This window comes from Strigops habroptila, chromosome Z (genome assembly GCF_004027225.2).
Source record: "Strigops habroptila isolate Jane chromosome Z, bStrHab1.2.pri, whole genome shotgun sequence".
Lineage (NCBI taxonomy): Eukaryota > Metazoa > Chordata > Aves > Psittaciformes > Psittacidae > Strigops > Strigops habroptila.
The window spans coordinates 24,859,344-24,883,086 of NC_044302.2; the positions used below are offsets into that span (position 1 = coordinate 24,859,344).

The window sequence follows — 23,743 nt, forward strand, 5'->3', positions numbered from 1 at the left end:
GAAAAGCCACATTGCTGCCCCAAAAATGTCGAATAAACCTTAGCTTCAGGTAGTATGAATCCAATCCATTTCTTGATTTTGGATAGTCAATTTCATATGAACCAGAAGGTACAGAACACTTTGAAGGGCATCCCAGTGGGATTGCTCCTTGCTGGAGTTTCAAGAAGCTGCTTTGATCCCTCAGCGCACTGAAGAGAATAACCAAGACAGATACAGGCTTCCTTACCTGTTACCACATCTGTTCATTTCCATTTGGCAACAGTCTCACCCATGCACATGTTCAGCACATCTTCCCTGGCTGTGCACTCAATATGACCTGAATATAGCCATCAAAAACTGGATCAAGGCACAGTTGGAATTAGATTTCTCTGTGGAAAGAAAGATTCTTGGAAAGTTGCTTCACGCCATGTTTCAACTACCTATAGTTAGTTGTGTTGGATGAAACTTTTGTTATAGTTAAAAAAAAAAAGTTTATCTTTCTAGTTAACTACTTGCTTTCACTTACAGAAAAGACATCTTGTAGCAAAGGTGAAGAGCTTAGCCCAAAACCTTGAGGCTTGAAAGTAAAGGTTAGAAAAATTTGAATACTTAAATACACACAGGAGCTTAAAGTGGAAACTGGTGCACCTCCTTAGCCATGGTTATTTTCTGTATTAAGCTACCTGTCTGTACGAAACAGGCACATTACCAGTTTTAACTCATTTTCACAGTCAATGAAGGGGATGACTTTAACAAAATAATTATTTGCATAATAATATTAATAATAATAGTGGAAAAAATAATGCCACCAAGTACAAAAGAATGTGTGACACAAATAGGGGTCAGGATCAGGAACACTGAAATGTGAATATTTAGTTAGCAATAATAGAAAAGATGTGGGGCATGGTATGCAAACGAAGGTTACCTGTGGCCAAATGTTCTCAGTAGTGAAGCCATCAAGATATTGAAAACACCCCACATGACTTTATTTTTCAGCTCATAAGCAAATCCATGTTGAAAATATGTTTATCTGTTCTAACAGCAAACCCAAATGCATTCCACAATGCATGTATTAAGAGGATGCATAACTTGCACAGTGTTCATATCTAGGAAAATGTGACTACATGCAGTAAGTGCTGCAGAAGAGGAGGGGGCAAGAAGGAAAAGTGGTAAGAAGGACAGTTGCTTGAGAAGAAAAACTTGATAACCAAAGGTTTTTACATGGACCACAGCATCCCATATCCCAGATGCTGATTTCTTGTGCAGACCTGATGCCAAGATAAATTTTTTCTTGGACTCTAGAATTTATAGGATGTGCTTGGCTTGCGTCAAGAACACAGCAGTTCTTTCCCCACACAAACAGCTCTATCTAGCTAGGTGGGATATAAACAGAAAGACTGCTTCACTAATTATTCATACAAAGGGAAAAATCGCTGCATTCTGGAAGGTTTGTAGGAACTGGATATTTTTATTTTTTTGGAGTCGTATATGTCTTACTGTGTTTTTGACTTTCAGGGCTGTCTGACTCCACCAAGAACTGTCTAGACCTTAATCCACAGGAAGGTAATTCACAAGTTTACTACTCTGATTCTACACTGACTACAGTGATATCCACATCCCCCACCCTGTCCCCCCCAAGAGTATTGGTACTGTTTATTTAATAGTGATGTATTTACAAAAAGAAGGATCTTTACCTGGACAAATTCTCTTCCTATCTTCCCCCATGGCTTTTGGGATTACTTATGTGAGGAAGGAGTACTGCAGAGCTACAAGCACCCACCTCAGTATAAGTGTTTTTATTATGAGAAGAAGATTCTTACATGTCCTGGAAATGCACTACACTGAACTGTTCCAGCAAAAAGTGGCTTTTTCAAACCAATATGACTACTTTTATGAGTCAAGTGAAACTCATTCATAGTACTTTCAGATTCGAGTCAACTGTTTTTTAAATTATACTCCATCTTCTTTCCCCCTTCCTCCCCACTTTTAGACCCAGGAGTTGTTATACTGAAACAGGCTTAGCAAGAGAAGTAAAAGAGAAATAATTTCCCAAGTGCTTCACATACTATTATGCTCATCCTTTCACTTGTGCATGAAATGCAGCTGAAATATGGAATATATGAAATAAGTTCCTAGCATTTTACAGCAAAACCACAAGGAAAGGAGGTGAAAGAAGAAAGAACAATGCAGCCAGTGGAAAAACAAGAACCATTTTGGACAGGCAGAATACTGCTGAGCTGCAGTCACCTAGGTCCGCAAACTTAACTTTGCGAGTAGACTTACTCTAGTTTAAACACATTAAGCGCCTGTGGGATTGGGTCTCATTTTAGGCTCTGGGATTAGCATTCCTCTTGTGCAAAGTACCATGGAATTTTAATGAATACAAGTAGTCAGAATTTCTGCTGTCTCCCAGAGATTTGTTTATTTACTAATTTAGAGACGTGTTTAACATCTTACCTCAATGGTGCATGTGTACCAACACTGTGCTGTGGCAATGGTTAGAAGTCTGATGCTGAGAAACGAGTGGAGCCTGTGAGTGATATATAGTCTTAGACACATATAAATGATCTCTGAAAATACTGTTCCCCACTTAGATGATGACATATTAAAAGATTACAATGGACACAAAGATATGGCATCAAAAAGTCCAGTCCAGTTTGCTGTGGGAGATTTCTGTGTTAATAAAAAAAGAAAACAATAGAAAAAAGATACGATTTGAGTTTCTGTCGTAAATGCATGAGTATTTTCCTTAAGATATAGTTGTCTCTAAGACCTGATTAGCTTAAGACCTGGTATGGTCAAATAGAGTTTTTATATTGAGATAGCCTAGGACTTTGAGGGGAGTTGGGTATTTAACTCCATTTGGAGAACCAAACAGCCATTTTTCAAGTTCTGTCTCTCAGCTGCTCCTTTAATTTATATAAGGTTTTTTGAATTCTTTTTCCACTTTAAAATCTTCCTTTAGAGTTGCAGGGACTCTCCCACAGCACAAGCGAGGGAAACTGGGTGAGAAACTTTATGAAGCTCCTGGTCGCATAAAGACTAGCCAAAAATCTTTTTCTAACCTGCAAATCAAGATGCTCAGCCTAAGTATCTTGCTAGGTCCAAAGTTTGTGTAAGTGGTCTATGTGGTTTTAAGAGGGCTGATCAAGAAAGTTGTTTCTGTCTTTGAGATGAGGCATTGTGAGATGTGATGTAGATGCTTTGAGACAAAGTTTTACACCTTTCATCAACATTTGCTTTTGCAAAAATTAAGCAGCTGCCTATATGAAAACTGGTGACACAGTCCTGAAAATCTGTCTGTATTCTTTCTGTTAAACAGAACAAGACAATAATATGCAATGTGGTCATTTTTGTTTCAATAGTATGAAATATTTTGGATATTAGCTGCTTCTTAAAATGGATTTGAATTTCAACAAATTGCAGGAAAGTCAACGACTTCAAACAAAAGTAAAAAATAATAACTTACCACAAATTCCAAGCCTTCCATAACATTTTGTTATGGATTTTGATGCTTAGTTGCACTCTCAATAACCCTCTGGTTCAGTTTCTGGAGCTATGAAAGTCTATTCTCTGTCACTTAATTTGTCTCATAATGTCACAGGTAAAAGTAAATGATTATTTGCTGATTTTTCAGCTTCTTGGAAAAGAATAGATGTTTTTGTCATGATTTAGAAGAGTCACTTGGAAAAAAAAAGTTATAGTCCACTGGAACAAAGCCAAACTTTGGTAAAATCTGGTTAGATAATGTATTCTCTTTATGATGAATTCAGTAGAATGAATATTCATAGATGAAGTTGCATTCCCTAAAATAAAAAATTTATAATAGAAATGAGATTGTCTTCCTAACACCCTATATAGGAGTTTTTTTTAAAGCAGCTACCTAATTACCTTTTAAGTCAATTACTTGTTCCTTCAGTGACTCTACTGTCCCCAAAATGTACCGGCTAGAGTTTTTCATTATTATTTCCCAAACAAGAAAATAAATACTGTGAAAAATCAATAGCAAAGTTCACATGACCAGATGTTAATCTTCTGCAATTTGCTATACATTTAAGATAGTGGTCTTATTGGCACGGGGCCTGATGTTTTAATGGAGCTTTTTAAGTTAGTAAAGTCAGTAGCAGTAGAGCCTTGGAATTGGTAGCAAAAAGTCAACTGCACATTTGAATACTTAATTTTGTGGCTATAAACAGCCATGTCATATTTCCACCAACAACAATGGGGTGGTTTTCAGCACCACTCCACCAAGAAGACGTTTTCTATTTTCTTCTTGTATATGCAATTAAAAGCATTCCCACCAGAGAGCTCTGCACTGCATTCACTTCTGAAACAGATCATGAATGATGTCTCTCAAAAGTCAAAAAATCCTGCCTTTCCTTGGGCCAAATAATGCAAGTACAGCCCAGCAGTGTACCATTACCTCCAAGACTTCTGTTAAAGGTTTGAATTGACTAATTGTCAATACTCACCCCATCATGCAATCAGTAAGGAGATCTCTTAATCTGAGAATAGTCTTATGTCTTTTTCTATTTTTTTAATGTGTGGAAAGGTGAGTTTACCTTTTCTCCAGCAAGAGATAAGGAATTGCATGAATGGAGTATAGGCAAGTTCTCGTCTTGCTCTAGGGGGATATCCACCAGTGCTTGTGTTCTTGTTGAGTAATAATGAGATACCATAACCAAACAGTAGAAGATGCATGTCAGATGGTTCTCCAATAACATTAGAAAAAAAGCAGCTGATGTATGGGATATTGAAGGCAGATTAAGTTGTTAATGTATATTAGTATATTCTTAATTTCCTTTTAATTGAAAAAGACATATTGACTTTAATTAGAACCATTTCACAGGAACTGTCAATTAGCACATGTCAAACTAGTTAATTCAGAACAGAATTCTTTTAATTAAGGTCTGCTTTCCTTTAACTGTGGGGCCAATGAAATCAGCCTTTCCTTATCAAGATTTTAAATGTCTCTAAGACATACAATACAAATGTAGTCTCTTATCTATTATTAGAAGCCCATATGGATAACATTAAAATGATGATGCTGGCATTGTTCATGCAGCACAAATCACTTTTTCCTTTATGATTGTTTGAAAAAAAAAAAAAAAAAGATGGCTTTGAAGAAAGACTATTTTAAATACACAGATTTATCCTACTTTAAAGAGACTACAAAATTTATGACACGTATGTTCACATTTAAAGTATTATTTAATACGTCTGCTCAAATAAATGGACCTATTCAAACGTTTTGTGTATTCTATCAGCCAAAGACACATAAAACATTTTCAAAGCATGCAATAACATTCTTCCCTTAAATGAACTGTAATCAAAAGGACAAAACAGACTCAATGATTTATTTTTTGGGACAATATAAAACCAGCGTTGTTAACTTTCATTGCATGTGAAGATTTAACACTGATTGCCAATCCAGTGGCTGTGAACACTAGTAAGCTAATGTCACCTCAGTTATCAAACAGCATATAGTCCTGGTCCTGACTTTCAGAGGCATTTTCTGAATATGTCTAGAGATTGCTGAGGGATCTCAACTCTTGGTAGACATACTGGTATAAAGACCTTCCGCGCGGTTTCTGGGAGCTGCCATGTGCAACATCTGTAATGCTGGTCACATCCCTTTGGGATGTAAGAACAGCTGAGGAAAATGAAGTAACAAATGTAAAAGGAATGATTGCAAAATCTAGACTTAGGTTTATCATATGTGATTTAGCCACTGTTTTACTGACCTATATCAACAGAGGATTATGGAGATTAGTGAAAGGAATACTCAATAAGTACATGTGGATTCTAAAGAGGATTATCTGGTAAGATATTTCATGTATCCTGATGCTTTGTTGAACATATTAGAAACTTGATTATGGGCCTGAGTAACTCAACAGTAAAAGAAGCATAATTTCCCAAAGTGAAGTGCAACTGGAATGCATTAAAATTTAATGTGTCCTAGAAGAACACTTTGCCTAGGATGTTAACCAAACCATTTTTCACCCTCAGTGCAACTTGTTGGTATGTGATGGGTAGGAGAGTTGTAAGAGTGTCACGTACTAAAACGTGTGTGAAGGTTTCCACAGAACTTTGAAAAGTGGATGAGCTGTAACTAAATGCTCAGCAAAATTGAAAAATGGTGTCCCAGAAATTCTTCAGCTCAAGCAAGAGGGTCTGTAGATAAACCACTTCAATGCCTACTGTCCAGTATGAAGTGTACCCCGACTGTAACTAAGAGCCATAGTTCTACTTTTAAATGTAATTGTAAATAGGTAACGTAAGACCCTGATATTTATTCATTAATCCTGTTGTAGCCCATATGAAATCCCTGCTTATCAGTTTAAATGCTTACCATAATTTAGAACACTTTAAGCAGATCTAATTCACTTTGGCACTGAATTGCATAATCCAACTTCTTTTATAATACAGCAGAAACAATGTCTTGGATTCTGATCATATTGCTCAACTGGCAATATATTTTTTGTTTCAAAAGTCAGCAATAACTCTTTATTTAAAATCATCCCCACAATGACTGTGCATAGGAAGTATGGTTACATTCCCCACCAGGATTATAAAACCTCAGGTAACTGCCTTTATGCTCACATATTATGCATTATGATGAACTTCAAACTGTAGGAATATTTGAGCAGTTTAAACTATAGGAAATTTTCAGATTGTGGTGAAATTTTAGTCATTGCAGTATTACAGTCAGATGAGTAATAATCCATCCAATCCATACCTTATGTCTGGGACAACAGAGAAGCAGTTGTTTGGAGGGAAAGTAACTTACCCAAGCCCCAAATGGAGTTAGTTAGAATGGAATTAAAAGCAGAAGCTCCTGATTCCTGAAGTTGCATTATCCTCGCTGCAAACACATCTCTCAGCGCAGTCCACTGTGTGCCCTGCCCTTAAAACAATGCAAAGCATTTTTTTTTCAAATTAATACTAAGGCGATTCATTTCTTAGCTGCAGCACTAATATTTACACACTTACGAATCTCATTATTAAGTAGCAAGATTTGACTTCAATTAAACCTGGCAGATTCTGATGGCAAAAAGTCATTATGGAACTTCAAAAGCGCTTGAACAGCAGCAAGATCTTTACAACTATCTATATAATATCTTTCAGCCTCTATTGGCTCCTTGATCTCCAGGGGCAGGCTCAACTTCTCTGCCGACTTTGGTCTATGAGAAGTTGAACCTTATTGCATGCTATGTAAAAAAAAAAAAAGAAAAAGCAGCAATATACAATGGATTTCACCCAGTCTGACATTCTTTTTGGAATAAGTGCTTAATAAAAATTGCCCATGTGAATCAAGTACTGTTCATGTATTGTTCATGAATCAAACCAAGAGCCATTTAAAAATTACTAGCATTAGGGAAACGTAATAGCTTTTTAACAGATTATTTAAATGACTGTAGCTCTGATTTCCAGGCATTTTATCCAAACAGCTATGGCAGAACTATCCCTGAAAAGGGAGTAACTTTCTGATTAAACTCTTTTGTTGTTGGATTTGAGAAATATTTTAGAAGAGAGAATTTCTCAATTATGTATTCATCTTTTAAAGCCTGGGCATGGAGGGTGTAGCAGTTTGTTCAAGCCCAGCTGAAAGCACTAATGGTTTGGAGGATTCATTCCGTTTTTACAATCATGATGAAGAAAGCCTTTAAATACATTCAGAACAGAACAGACAGTTTGTTCAGACTCACCAGTGTGTAAATCACTTCCTTGGTAGTTTCTGGTCTCTGCAACTTGGCTCGTCTGGTATTTCTGTAGTGTGATGTGACAGTGATCATGCATTTGTGCATTTTTGTGGCCAGATTATTAACCCATCTGATTCCTTGATTTTTGTTTTGTTGGCTGGATGCAATTGAATGTAATTAAAACCAGCAGAAACCCCTCGTAGGCTCATGTGCTGCTGTCCTCTTGTTGGACCAGTGTTGCCAGTGGCTGAGCTCTCCATCCTTTCTTCTTGATTCAAGAAGGTTTTCAGCCATGGTAGTTCTGTTCATGCTAAATCATTACAACAGTTTGCAGAAACCAAAGACAGAGCCCCATCCCATTAAACTGGGAGAGTTCCTCACTTTAGTCCTCCAGACCAATGCCTTTCATTAACTGTTGTGGTTTTGAAGTATAGCCCAGATTTTCTCAAAAACCATGGTCCTTTGGAGAACTCCACATTCCACTGGTCATTTTCAGTAAAACCTATGCATATTCATGTTAATTATGAAAAATACTTAGTGGAAAGATAATGCTAAGGCCCCTGATACATGCCTGATTATTTGTAATGTGGTTTAGTAACTCTAAACAAGGACAGTTAGCCAGCTGCCCTGTCATCTCGAAGAAGGGACATGTGGACCATCAGCAGTTCACTGATTACAAATATGGAGATGCTGCTCCTGTTCCCACAGTGCTGTGGGCATATTTCTCCAAGGTCACATCACCTAGCGTTACAGCAGTATTAACTACTTTTTTATTAAACAATTCTCCAAACATAACTAAAGCATTTGGGTTGTTAACATACACAGTAAGTTATAGTTAAGAAGGTTTCAAATCAGCACATTGTATTTTGCAGCAAAATTATAAAAATATGCTAACATGATAACATCTAATGAGGGAAATGTTGCATGCAGATGTCTGTTTGCCTATTTTCCCATAAAATGACTGCATATTTTTATTTATATGAGTAATGTTAGACACAAACATGTAACCGAAAAAGCATTCATTTAGGAAATACATAAACACAAGGAGTCTAATATAAGAAACTGTTTTAAAACATGTTTTTTAGTGTTTATAAAATGTAGAGAAATTTAAAAAAAATGTTCCAAAGAAAATTTTTTCCTCCCTCATGATGAGAAAGAAATATAGGTTCTCAGCTGGCATATTATTTGTGATGTGGCAACGAACTGAAATTTGTGTCTTGTGTCATGTATCCTTTACATGATGCAAAGGAGTGTAATTTTAATTTTGTTTTATTTCAAGGCTCTGTCTGGGTGCATTGGTCACCAATTTCATTTTTATTGCAGTGCATGGATAGCAAAGTCACATATTCTTACATTAATGCAAAGGGCATAGGAAAGGAAAGGGAAAGTATAATTTTTGTTGTTGCTGTTGTCATTTGAAATTTCCATAGTGTCTGTGCACATTGGGTACCATTTCATTTTTATTGCACTGCGTTGATAGCAGTGTCACATATCATTAAGTTAACAGCAAGTTAGAAAAAAACCAACCCAACAGATTTGTCTCCCCACCCCCTCACTATTATTATTGTTTGATTTTTTTGTACAGTATGAATATAATTTCTGAATGGTGGTAGAAGTACTAAAAAATCTAATATCCAATGTAAAAAACATGTACAACTTACATTTTTGTATTGCTCCATGTGACAGCTGATAGAAATTGTAATGATACTCACATTTCTTATCAGTGGGATAGATGTTTGTTGAATATCTAGAAATAGTTAATGTGGAAACAGCCATTTTCCAGGAAAACTGGAATACTAACAGAGTTTAATTTCCCCAAATCAGTATATTTTATGAAAGCACCTGTCTCATGCGTCCTAAAATATATTCCATGTCTACCTCATTGTCTTTTAACCCCTGAGTTGAGAACATGGCCTCAGCTTTGGATTGATCCTTGGTTGTGGTGGACACACTCCCCATTGCTAACATGTGTGAATAACTGCTGCCAGGAGCTTTGGAGACCCTGTAAGCTGAGGTGGAGTAAAACAGCTTCCAGTTTCTTCCGAGCTACAAGGAATAGGACAAGGAAGGATCTAGACTAGATATATGGTTCACATGAACCAAGCTGAATCTGGAAGGACAGGAGAACCTCAGTCAACGCATGTTTAGTGAAAGCTGTATGACATTAAACAAGCACAGATGTATGTAATAGATTTTGCAGTGTCACAATAGGCTACATTCCAATAAGCCGCCTGAACACACGAATATGTGACAGCTAGCCATGGTTTACATTTTTAATGCATTTCCTTGTGTGAGGTTTGGAAAAGCCTCCTCCTGACCCATTGCCGCAGGCTACTTGTGTGCAACAACATCAGCACTCAATCTTCAAAACATCATCAAGTACCATGAAAGAGAAAATCCTAAAAGAAAGGCTGGCCAGAGGAATCTCATGAGTCTGCCTATATACACTGAATTTGAGGTGTCAGCACCTGTACTGCTGCTGCTGTTTCTTGAATGGCGTCCATGGAACAAACACCCTTCTGCAAGTAACACAAGGTGGGTTGGTATGGCTCGCTATGGAAGTGTCAGGTGCACTGCTGGGCACAACCTTTGATGGTGCCAATGTCCTTTCCCCCCTGTACCTCGAGTGAGACAGAATGAGTGTGAAATATTTTGTGGCAGGTGTTAGAGAAAGCATGATAACGTGGCAGTTTTGGAAGAAGTGCTGGAATGGGAATATGCTGCTGAGCTCTCCATCTGGAGAGGAAACCCAGAACCACCCTTTTCTCACGAGCTGCAGGAAGAACAGGGGAGTGTGTGTGTGGGGGTTTGTGTAAGACAAATTTTAGCTTGTTTCTAAATGTCTCCATATGTCTCCATTTTGTTTGTGCTGTATACTTGCCCCTTGGCTGTACTAGAGCTCGTTTGTTCTAAATTCTAAAAATCTTACTTATCTCAGGGATCCACAAATGAATTATGACTTTTTCCCCTCCCTGGGTTTTTATGAAGCTTGGTGGAACTAATTCCCTACTGTTCGGCACCTTGTGTAGGTCTTTAAACTGATGCCAAATAGGTGTAAAATGCTGGCTAGAAGTACATAACATGCCTCTGACTGATTGAGCTTGAGGCCTAGGATCACACACCAGAAATTTGTGTCCAAACCTTACATCTCTAGTGTGGATTGAGCCTCTCCAGATGGCATGTGATACCTCAGGTGTTAATAAGTCACTTTCTCTCCCACTTCTATCTCTGTAATAAAATGCTGATAAGACTTTCTTATAGTCTTTTTAATTAGGAGAAGTCATACACAGACACACACACATGTATGTATATATACAATTTCTTACTTTGTAAGTCAAAGAGATTATATATGCATATGATCTCTTCTACATATATATATAAGGTATTTTAAAATTACAAGCTTTTAGGAAAAAAATAATAGTCTGAAGTAGTGCTATAGAACATGAACTTAATTTTTGTGAAAACTGTGCTATTCAAAAGCAGTTTAGTTTGCTGGGGAAGAAGAGGCAGGAGAGATGTAGTATGTGAGCAGTTTAATGCTCTGCCTGTGCCAGGATCTTTGGTACCATGGGAGGGCTGTTTGTTTGCAAACAATTCACCTCTTTGTCCAGAAGGAATGGCAATACACCATCTCCCAGCAATGGCAATTTACTTGCTTTAGTTGGACATGAGTCCTGGCAATTTTAGGCAGCGAAGGGATACCATGCAGAGTACAAGGGCTCAGATCTTGAGGATGGGCCAAACTCTTCCAGCAGGCTCAGAGCTCAAACATCAGTTTCACATTTTTAAGCGTGCAATAGACACCTGGGTGGGGCTGCAAGCAGTTTAGCCTCGGAGCGTGGGATAAGCTGCCCATGTTGACATAACCGTTACTCATTATAACCGTGTTGACATCGAAATTATCAAGCTCAGCTTTGGTAATTTCAAACCCATATTGCAGAGGCTGTGTAATGGGAGGAGCAATAGGGAACTGGACTCAGTATACAATGCATTTTAATAAAATGCTTCATATTGTTTGATTACTGAAGGATCTCTCACAGCTTATTCCCTGCATTTTTGTGACAGTCACCACAAACTTTGGCTTGAGACTGACTTAGAATGAAAAATATGAACAGGAAAAATGAGTTTTCTCGGTATGTTGAATGCACTGTCAAAACCCCTTTGCAATCCACCTGCAGTCTGAAGACTTACTTGTTCAAGTAATCGGAGTTAAATAACCGAGTATGGACTTTGTCTCCTCATAGGCCAAAAAATCCCCTATCAAAAAAGATGAGGAAACAACTTTTTAAGCATAACCAAACTCTTATTCATAATGTAAATCACTATTGATTTTCTGTGACAAAATTCCTCCATGTAAAGCTCTGGGATAACTGTACTGGATGGTGATAGATGTTGGTCCTCAAATAAATTTAGGACTTCTGTTAGGACATTTATCCTTGAGGCCTTCTGGTTAGCAACTCTTGGTCTGTTATCAACCCACACCTCTCATCTCAGAGACTCTTCAATGGCAGGTGTCTGCTCTTGAGCACCTCTTGAATAATAATTTATCTCATAAATTTCAGAGTAAAAAAAATCCTATTTTTCCTAATTTAACCATTAATGCATCTGCTAGCAGAGATACAAACAGCATGATGTCATAATATTTGGAAAATAATTGAAAAATAAAAAAGAAGGTGACTTCTAGTAGCCAAGAATTGTTTTTGCCCCATTCTTTACAAACAGGACAAGTTGGGTACTGATAAACATTAACATTCTCTGGCAAAGCCAACTTAGTCTGAAGTACAATGTTGAATAGTAACTGTCTTGATAGCAACAGCAGGAAAACACCTAATTTTTCTGGGTGCTATCTTTACCACAGTCAAATCCCTATTCATTCATTACTCAGGCAAGACTACATTGAATAGGAATTTTCTCTGAATTGGAGAAATTAGGGTTTGGCTATATGTAGAAAGATAATTTTCCCCCTTCATGAACTCAAGTTCTGATTGATTAAAAAAGAAGTAATTATAAATTTTCAGCAAATGGAATTTATTAAAACCATTCAGTCCCATAATCTATATTGTCAAGTTATGTTTAATACTTATTATGAGATTAAACCACTAGAATATCCCTAGTTCGAGGAAATATCTTCAAACTTCAGTCATAAAAGAATTGTATTGAAGCAAATATTCAAATTAATTGATGATGGGATGGTTTAATGTCTAACAGCAAAGAAGAAACCTCAGACTAAATCTATTAGCACTGGGTGAAATCTTAAAGCCATGGCCTACTCTTTGCAGCCACTCCCCCAAATGTTTATACACATAAGTACTGACTAAAAATGAATTAACAACTTCAAGATTTAATCTGATGTTATTAAAGTTTTTTGCTGATTGTTTACCGTGTCTGACCAGCTTATGCAAATACTCTAAGCTGTTACATCATCTGTAATTGCCATGCAATAGATGAAGTTACAAGCCATTTAAAAGCATGTGTCTTGGTTATAAAACAAAAAGAATCATTCTAACTTCAAAATTTTTGTAAAAATAAATATATCAATGTATTGTAAAACATCCAAATTTTTAGACACAAATGTTAAAATAATGTTAAAATCTTAAATATATCATTATTAAAAAATATTTTTTCAAATAGATATATTTCCTCTATGTTTTAATATATTAAATAACTGAAATCTGCAGTAAAAACCCAAGAAGCTTCTAGCATGTCCTAGAGAAGACTTGTTAATGTTTAGTGAGAAAAATACAGAGAAAACATGCAGGTACTTTTAATGTGAAAACCATATTAAGACATTTCACCTGTTACAAGGGGTAGCAGAATCTGATTTTATGTAAATACAAAGAAAAAGTTATTGGAATGGGCCAGAAATTAAAAAGGAAAGGTTTTGATAAAGATTATCTTTACAGACATTTAGTACAATTATTGGTAACATTTGTATTTCCTCTCATTGGTGAGTATCACAGTTATTAAAATGGTGGTTGGTAGTCTGCTGAGGTTCTGTCATTTTCCTGGCATACCAAAGGATTGGAGAGAAAATGATTTGGGAAAAATATTATTACTTCTCTGACCTAGACTGATGATTCTATTCATCACAGGCATCGATGTCATATTGTGCCAACAAGTGACTTTGTGTATTACCCAGCAGCTCTTCCACCTGGCTCAAGGATATGTCCCAGCGATTGTCCCAGAAGGAGAAAAATGCCCATTGAACCAAATACTTCTCTCTTTCTTACAAAATACGAGCATCAGAGTGTTTATCATAGGACACTGCATCCAGTGACAGAGAACTCCTTGCAGAATGAGAAGATAAGGAGACAGATTTCCAGGTGATTGTCTCCTCTAAGCGGAAATACTGCTCATGCATGGTGTGGCAACTTGTGGTCCACAGGGGGAAATTACTTCCCATTAATAATTGATGTTACAACATCTCCTAGTCTGTTTTACTGACAGATAACCCTGCCTAGTTTAAAGAGCCACTGCCAGCAGCTTAAGAGCCATTGGTTTTGGTGAGCACCAAACAGGCTGACTTGTATCTAATTTTTTTATAAACGTGAAAAAACAACTACTGACATGACCACAAGGGAATAGTGATCCCTCTCCATAAATTCAATTTGTTCATAACCTTTTGACACAGACCATAAATAACCTTCATATATTTCACACATGTGGACACATGTAATAAATTACATGAACAATGTTTACTTTAAAAAATACAAACCAAATTTGAAGTGCCATATGAACAACCCATCTATTAGCAAATGGCTAATTTCCTGTGCCAATCAATAACTGGATTGCATGTCTGTGTACTCCCTTTGTTATGCCACTGTACTGGTTACAGGTACAAAGTGGTAGCAAAGAAAATACGAATCAATTGGTAGTGGGGCTGTTTCAGAAAAGGTTACATTAGAGACAAAGGAAAGGAGAGGCTAAGGTCTGGTGCTGGGGAAAGATTTTCCTTGTGTGATTTTCTGGAGCAGGTTATGAAGCCTGGAAAAGGAGGCAAAAAAAAAAAAAAAAGAAAAAAGAAGAGGCAAAAAAAAAAAAAGAGAAAATGAACCATTTTTAGTTTTTTTTTTTTTAATGTGCATTTATTTAATATGCCAGATTAGTATGATAATAATAGCAAAAACCATAAAAGAATGCACCAGAATGTCAAAGTGCTAATTCAGAAAAGTTTATGGCAGAGAGCAATTGTTCTTCCTCTGCTTTATACCTGCAGGAATTAAAACTCCAATACCAGCTTGGCTTTCTCCAAATTCCTCTTTGTGCTATAAAACCTGGAAGATATATCCTATCTGATGAATTGGATGCTTTATTTTTTTAAACAATATCATGAAAATGTTGATGATATTTAGGGTAGAAAAATAATTGAAATTATTGTATGTAAGAAAGTACTGGAATTTAATACTTGTTTCAATGTTAGCACAATTTCTTGCTGAAGATTTGGGGAAAGAAAAATGATTAAATTCATAGACTATTTAATTCTGATTTATGTTCAAAATTAAAAAAAAAATATTTGCACCTTTCAAATATAATGATGCTGGTTTGCATTTACAAAGAAAAGAAAAAGAATTGTTAAACAATGGGAATCAGAGAACCACTCCCACTGCTGGAAATGTCCATAGTGCTTTTTTTCATCTTTGTTGAACATACAGCTTCTTCTACAAGAAACCATCAGTTTGTCCTATTGTCATGAGATAACACAGGGCCAGACAATGGCTGGATAGAATGACACACGAAATACAATGTGAGGGCCAAATAAACTTTCTGCTTCTTCTTTAGGTGACCAGGATGGTGGCCTTCGAAAGTGCAAGAACAAAGTGGGCAGACAACAGGCAGCTTCCTCCTTCTGAGGCACGAGGTAGGAAAACCAGATGGATAAAAGGATGTTGCAAACTCAAATATATCCTTCTGAAGCAATGACCAAAGCCATCCATTCACTTTAACTAAAAGAGACCAAACTTTCTGGTGACGCAGCACAAAAGCTGGTTATAACCCCTATGCCTTCATTTTTGCCCCAAAACATTTGGAAACAATCCTACTTCAGATTCACTTGTTTTAATTTGAGTTTAGGAGAGTGTAAAGTTAAGGCAGGACCTCAAGAACTCAAAGACATTTTGGAGTTGAAACTCTACCAGGTAACATAAATAGATTAGAGAACACACTGACAGGCCAGGAGCAGTTCAGAATAAAAGATCAAAGAAGCTATGAGAAATAAATATAGACAGAGATCTCTAGAAGAGATATCTTATTATTAAATTAATTACTAGTGTGAGTGGTACATGTGTAGTCAGTATCGCGTGCTAAAGAGAGGGGACAGCCAGGCTGGATGTTGAATTTCCTTGTTCCTTCGTTTCTTCCTTTCTCCACTTCCTTAATTTCCATGTCAATGGAGGGCTGTTTCTGTCCATACATTTCACTGGAGTTTTATCCAGCTGGATTTACGGATTCTCAAATTAATCTAGGATGCTGCAGCATAATAAAGTGGATTATGATTTCAAATAAAATTTACAGATATATCACTCTATTTTCTTTTTCATATTTTCACCCCATTATCTGAGTTGGCTATCTTACAGTGGTTGTGATTAAAGATTTAAAATTAACACAAGTTGCCGTGTCTGAAATACTGAGCTCATACATCAGGATAAATATTTTAATGACAAAACAGTAATTTTTTTTACTTTTTCTTCATGATACTGTTAAAAGCCATCAAATATTTCTAGATTTATATTAGATCTGCTCATTGTGAACACATCCAATGCTCAGAACTTAACCTTTTTCTAGTGAATCAGTTTCTCTATTCTTTTAACATATTTTTGTTTCTGAATTCTATTTCAAGGTCATTCTTCACAAGAAATAAAAATGTGGCCTTAACAGACTGACGTATGGCATGAAAATGATGGAGCAATTTGAGGGATTCAGTAATAGCAAATTAGTAGGACTGAATGATCTCCCTCCAGAATTCTCAAGCTAGAAAATTATTAAGTACAGTATGTATAGATGGGAATACACATTGTCCTTTTAAGATAGTAATAATAACATATAACAACCCATCCCTTTTCTTACTGACTGAAAGGCGCTAATACTGTTAACTTCATGGGTTTGGGTTTCTTTTAAAAAATGGTGTGAAAATCCAGATTCATTTTGGTGCTGGAAAAAATGTTGATTTTTTCCAAAGAATATGACAATGCAGGACTCAGAGGAAAATAGCCTGAATTGGCTCAACCAACCCCTTTTCTGCAAAAAGGAGCTGAATTAGAGCAAAACAGGTAAAAGTGAGCAAGGAATAAAAAAGCCCCCAAACCCTGACTTTCCAAAGTCTTAGATATGGATAATCTAGGAGAATGTTTAAGAAAATAAATTGCTACGTAGGAAGGAGTGGACTCCTACCTTGGATTAACGCAGGTGTTATTTTATTATTTGTAGTGCATGAATTGCCTTCCCCCAGCACGAAGCTGAATTAAAATATTCCTAGCAGATAGTTCGGATTGATAATCACCTCTACTGTGTTACTCTGGACATGTCCACACAGCTGACTGGGAAATAGAAGGTAAGAGCTAACTATTGTAAGTTGCTTTGAGGGGCTGTAAAACTAATTTGGCCAGTGGAAAACTATTGGGGCAACCAAGATGGCTGTTGAGCTCTGACTGTCTCTGCCAGCTCCTTGCAGGGTCCCACACTCCACAGCAACCTTTCTGTTGTCTGTCTGTCCATGCCCAAGCTGGAGCTGTGTCTGCTCCTGAAACTGATCTTGACTCTCCTGATGTGTTGTGTGGAGAAGACTACTGAGCCTACAAGGATATTAATAGTACCAGTGGACACCCATGCAAGACCTTCTTGTGAGGAGGAGTGACCTAGCGTGTGTTCAGGCAATCCCATATTTAAAAGAACAGCAATAACTCAATTGCAATTAAATAAGGTTTTTTGGTGGTCTAACCCAGTAAATAATTCAGACATCAGTGACATATTGTCATACTAACCACATCTTGTTGGGTATAGTACCACATTCAAGTTCATTCACCCCACTTTGGGAAGGACACTTTTGTCTTTGGGTGACACACCTTGGACATAGGTTTTGCTTAATGTGTCAGATTGCAGAGCAAGCAGTTAGACCTCAGTCTGAAACTGACTTGCCTTGAATTCACTCAAAGTCTGTAAAAGAGAATGCCAGTTGAGTGAAGAATGACAAAGGACATCTCCTCTGCTGTATGCAGACCTACAGACCAAAAATGAAAGGGCGCATGGATGGACAGAAATCAAGATTAATTCCTCTACCTAGCTTGAGTTCAAACTGGAATCCAGTGCCATTCAGTCAAATATTTTGACTGGATTTTTTAGAAGGGATGGATTAGTTGATTGTTATTATTCACTGTAGCTACACATAGAAACAAATAAATATATGACTATTTAAGCGGAATGCTCCTTCCCGGCTTCGAAATTGTAAAACTGAGGGCAAAGTTTGGCTATCTAAAAGTAATAGAACCTAATGCTTCATGCTATACAGTAACCTTCTTGCCTGAAGAGGTCAGGAAGGAAATATTTTCCCACACTAATGGGTGACCTCAGTTTTATTTTTCAGCAGCTGACATGTTCTTGAGCTACTTGCTTATTAATACTGGAGACACAACGTGCCACTGCCTAATTCTTTGTGGCAGAGGTGTTGGTATTCCAGTTAGGAGAAAACGATTAACACCCCAGTAAGGAGGGAATAGTTGGTCGCTTTGTATCTCAAGGTACAACTCAATCACTCCTCTGTCGTCCTCCAACTTTCAGTCAGCTTTTCAGTTCCTTACACTTCCAGTCAACTCAATGCAATTATTAAGGTATCCTGTAATTCTCTATGCCCAGGCTTTACCCGTTAAATCACAATCAGGCATGAAAGTGACGCAGGGCACTAGGTAACGGTGGATCTCCTGCGCCTGTAGGTACAAAACTCATTGAGTATACCTCTGCCTAATGAGAAAGCACAGGTGTTCTGACAAGAAAGAACAACAAATAAAGAAAAAGTCTCTATCCTGTCAAAAACTATGTGTATATCAAGGATCCAGAATACAAAGCAGACTTAACAGCAATCACATTTAGAGTAGAATTCACTTGAATGTAACACCTTCTCCCTCTAAGGTTTTGAGTGTGGTATCTTAAAGAAGATCACACAAATTACTCATCCCAGGAACAAAAGCTCTTTTTTGAAAGCTGTCAGCTTGCTGACAGTTATGATGAGCATTTACTTCAGGCTTGTAAAACATATTAATCAAACTTGTTCCTATAGCTTCAGTCCAAGGAGGGTTACTGTTTCTTTTAGAGAAATGTTTTACATAAGTGAAGAGCTCTGAATATGTATACACCTTGAATGCAAACCACTGTCTATGCCATTCATTTATTCGTAATGAATAAATGCTAGCCTACACCAGGGTTAAGGAAGATTGAAGCAGTATATGGAAATCTGTTTATTACAAGACTATTTGCCAAAGACCTATACACCATTCATTGAACCTTGAAAAACATCTGAAAATGTGGGTTGCATTTGCAAACTTCAATGTATGACATGGAGAGCTGGCAAGCTGCCTGGTTTCTACATAAAGGATTGTCATTCTGGGAAAAATAAATTTCTCTAACTAGACAAAAGTCAATGTTTTCATGTTTTACTGCAATCAAACTGATATGGCTGACAATTTAATGTCTCAACACTTAAAATATCTGTGGATAGTCAGTTACCTCAATCAATCATAACTACAAGATTTCTCTATTTTCAAAGCCTGTATGCATATGACTGAGATATTTAATAATTTAGAGAAACCTCCCCATCCTTAATCCTTCATGATTTCTCTTGAGCTGTGAAGTTCTTTTTTTCCCCAAATGCATGATTTTATAATTGCTGGGGAGAAAAAAAAAAATCCAACCCTGCACTGTAATCATATTTTGAAACCTTTGTGTTAATGTCCTGTTTTATTTAATTTTATGTATATTTTATAATCTGCTTGCCTGTCAGAAAGATGTGGAAATGTGCTGGCATTCCAGCTGAAGACATCCTTATGAGTGAGAAAATGCTCAAGGCTTTTTCAAAGTGGGTGCTGAAACACACGTTTCTCTTCTTTGACTCCAGGGGATGCTAACAGCTGCTCCAGCAGACAGGTATTTCAGGGTCAAAGGCCAGCAGAGCTGTGCATATTCAGGATTTTTACTGCCAGTGAAGGAGATGGGTACTTTCTCAAAACTAATAATAAAAATAGCAACAACAGTGAGAAGAAGAAGGAGCTGACAACAGAAATGAAAAGGAACCTGCAAGAAGTGAATTCTGGGTAGCACAACACTTGCAGAGCTGATTTTAATGTCTGACAGGTTGAGTTCACTAATCTTTGCTATTCATATTGACGTGAAACTTCATACTGTTTTAGAGATTTGTATCTATTAAGACATGCAGCAGTGTTCCTACAACATGGGAACAAGTTTGCTAGCACCTGCCGTTCTTCTTCCTCCGTGATAAAAATTGATATGAACTGTACTAAATGCCTAACAGATAATTACTCTCAACACTCAATAACAAAAGCTACATCTTTAGAGCCTCCTTTATCTTTAAAAAATAACAAAAAAGCCCAAGCCCAAAACTCACTAACAAGACAAAACCTTTTTCCTCCCATTTTCCTCCCTCTCTTTCGTTTCTTTGATTACTTGGAGATTTGTAAGCAAACTAAGTTTAGTTTCGGGACCCTTGGGGCAGTATCTCTTAGTTCCCTGTCAGGCTGAGTTGCAAAATAATCAAACCTGCTCTTGTGTTGGCTTGGTGGAAGTGTCAGGACATGAGGAGTGCAATGCTTTGCTCTTGCTGTGAAGCTTCGATGACAAAAGTTTTATCAGAAGCTGACTGTATTTAGGATTATGAATATGCAATGACTCTCATTAGTATTGAAGCACAGGAGCATGGGCTGACATCCCCCGCCACTTTTAGCTGCTGCAGAGTTGCCTAATGAATTGTCTTGCTCTTTCACTTGCACAGACTTTGCTGTTATGGTTCCCCACTCCAAGGGGAGTTGCCCGGTTTGAGAATACTATTGACTGCAGAAATTAATTGCCAAGAACTGCTCTTGATTTTGTTAAACAGTGTTTAAATGGTGTTTAAATTGCTGAAACAGAAAACCATTTAACTCTACAGGAGACAAAGTCATCACAGGTGAGAGGACCTGCGTGTCCATATGCATAGCCATGCACAAGCATACAGGTGTGGTGCAGGTATGCATACGGTCTTGTAATCATACCTATACAAATAAACATATCTATGTGTAGCAGTGACGGACATCAGAAACCTGACATCCTGCTGATTTATCTATTATTCTTCCAACTAGAACAAATGGGATAATGGAAAGTTCTCCAAATGAGTGGGACTCCAATACATTTCTATTTAATCAACCAGTTAATACTCTTTTTTTTTCTTCTGGGACCCTGCCAAACACTTTTCAGCTCACACATCTGCAATCTTTATGAATAAGTTTCTGACAAGGATGTTTCCAACAAATGATTAAGATATCTGGCTTGATTTGTCATATTTGAGATGCATAAGCTTTCAAAAACAAGTAGAAATGACCCTTTTTTTCCCCAAATGGTTCAATTAAGTACTTTTTTCCTGATTCATCTGAAATTTCTTCTGGCATAAAAGGAGCTTTTGTGGCTCTCTGCAGAGAGTGAAGGATAGAGGGAATTGAAATGGATAATGTATTCCAAGAAGCGTAAGTAGTATTCTGAAAGGTGTGCAAATAATAAAGGATATGAGATTCTTCCAAGAAGATGTCAGGCCTGCAAGACTCTTTATCCATTTAATCAGTAATGGAAATGATCCCAGTGCGAGAAGGAAGATCTGTTTAATTTTTATTGTGATTTTGGCACTGTTGCTCTAACACGAGCTTGGCTTACCTCTTGACCCAACCCCAGGAGTGTCTGTTCTCATCAGCTGCAGAAAAAATAAAGAACATCTACATGTTGGGAGTATCAAATACAAGAGCAGTTTAAAATAAATGCAGTTCTGACAAAAGTGGCTCAAGTATCATACATCAAACACTTGTTACCTCTCTTGGCCTTAGTGATTGCATGTGACTAAGAAAGAGTGAGTGATAAAATCTGAAGAAAGATGAAACCAATCCGGGGCTTTTTAAAGCTCATCAATCATTCTGTGCAGCCATGGCATTATTAGTTCCAGTAAGCCTTGTTCTCCCATTTTATGGACATCATAAACCCCCCACCTCTAGACCAATGCTACCTTGGGAAATCATTTTCATAGGCAGCATCTTAGTGTGGGCCAATCAGATCTAATCACATAACAAGCTACTGAATTATTCAACGTTCTTCCTAATTTTGCATTCTTCCTGCACTTTGCTGTCACTGCAGGGTTTTAAAAGTATGTGTTTTTACAATATTTATTAAGAATATAACCATACACAGGAATTTTGTTTTCTCTATGTCTTTCAATAATCGTTTGTTCCCTTAGATTGTTGCAGTATATACATTACTATATAGAGAATACTTAAAAAAACAAAAAGAAAAAGAAACCCACAATGTGGCACTTGGCTTTAAACTCTTTCAGCTTTTAAAAGATCTAATGTAAAGACAACAATTGTGAAACAATTGAGTTCAAACATAAAACATTCAGATTTACTGAGCAAACTGTAACCAGCATGTCTCTTAGCTGCTGCTATGAATACAGGGCTCACATTGTATATGAAAATATTTCAGTTTTAATTGCAAATCTGTGCAGAGATGATTTGGGGTCTGTAATTAGCACACAAATTCCAGACTTTGTGACTGCTGTGAAAACACACATTATTTATGGAACTATTATCTAAATATAATTCAGTGTTTTTTGCTTTCAACAACTACTATAAAAGTCTGATTTAATAAAATGTGAAAAATTTCCTGTCTCTTGCACTTCTGTTTACATTATGAAGCCTTCATTCCTCTGCACTGCCATTTCCCACTCAACCTGCAGTGGACTTTGCTTTCAGTGGCTCCATACTTCACTCACACCTCGGGGAGGTTTCTTCACAACCGTAAAGCGCCAGGCACTTAATTTGTTTAAAATGAAAGCTTGGATTATGCAAATGGCTCTGAACTGCAACAAACAGTGAGTTTATGTGACCTCCATCCTCATGCTTTTCACCCAGTCTAGAAGTGGGAACAGGTACGGGCCCTGTCTAAGGTGGTTTTAAGCTACCATGTGCAGATTTTCGGTTATCTGGACAGGGTTATTGGAAGGACAAAGTGGTCTCTTGTTCCCACCCACTTACCGTAAATTACAGGCTCAGCCACTTCTAACTCCCACCAATGTAGTGTACAACCAGGACGAAATTTGTCTTCTTCCTCACCAGCAATCCCATGCATTTTCAAAGCTGCTAATTTGTACAACCTGTGTTACAGCAATGTTTTGAGACCCTCTTCTATTCCAGAGTTTAAAAATGTGTTTTCAGGTTATATGGAACTGAGCATTTCCCTTGACAGCTTCTTGCTTGTCTTAAGGTTAAGGGCTGGAGCTGATGGTGATGGGGCTGGGTACCAGCTATGCACTAATATTGCAATGGCAAGTCAAATAATGAAACACGGCTTGAAGTAAAAACAGCAAAAATCTGTAATACAGACTTAGTTTACACCAGAATGCGACATGCCAGAAACTTTCTCCTTTCTTCCTTTTTTTCCCATCCTCATGGGCCACTTTCTGTATATTTTTGCTGTCTTTGAAGGAAAATACTTTTCCTCTTTCCTTCTACATCCCAGCTGTAAGACACCTACTACTGCCTTGTTGTCCACAGCTGCACGGCAGCTCTGTGTAATGGCAACTGCAACAGCCACTGCAATGATAATTGCAATAATCACTAGCAGAGTTGCCTTGCCTTTCCCAGGGCTGCCTCCCCTTGCACTAAAAGCTTTGCCTGCAAAAACATCCCCATGGATGCTTCCCATGGGGTGGGCTGGACACTGTTTCATTGCCAGAAATATACAATTTTTTTGTTCATGAGGCTACCAGGATTTGATGGTGACATCTCCCTGTATGTCTGTGCAGTTGCCTGTGAGGGAGCCAGGCA

The 23,743-nt window shown here is 37.3% G+C and overlaps 1 long non-coding RNA gene across 5 annotated transcripts in view; it reads left to right on the forward strand.

Moving 5' to 3' along the window:
• LOC115619412 overlaps window positions 1-22,585 on the forward strand; it is a 35,017-nt gene extending 12,432 nt beyond the window's left edge. For 2 of the 5 annotated variants that reach the window (XR_003995005.1, XR_003995008.1), the window contains 4 exons: window positions 13,825-14,005; window positions 15,462-15,540; window positions 17,106-17,229; window positions 19,783-22,585. This is a non-coding gene — a long non-coding RNA (uncharacterized LOC115619412). Of the gene's footprint in view, window positions 1-1,494; window positions 1,543-13,824; window positions 14,006-15,461; window positions 15,541-17,105; window positions 17,230-19,668 lie in introns of all 5 variants that reach the window. The other 3 variants (XR_003995007.1, XR_003995006.1, XR_003995004.1) reach the window with 3 other exon arrangements.
• Window positions 22,586-23,743: the final 1,158 nt, after the last annotated feature.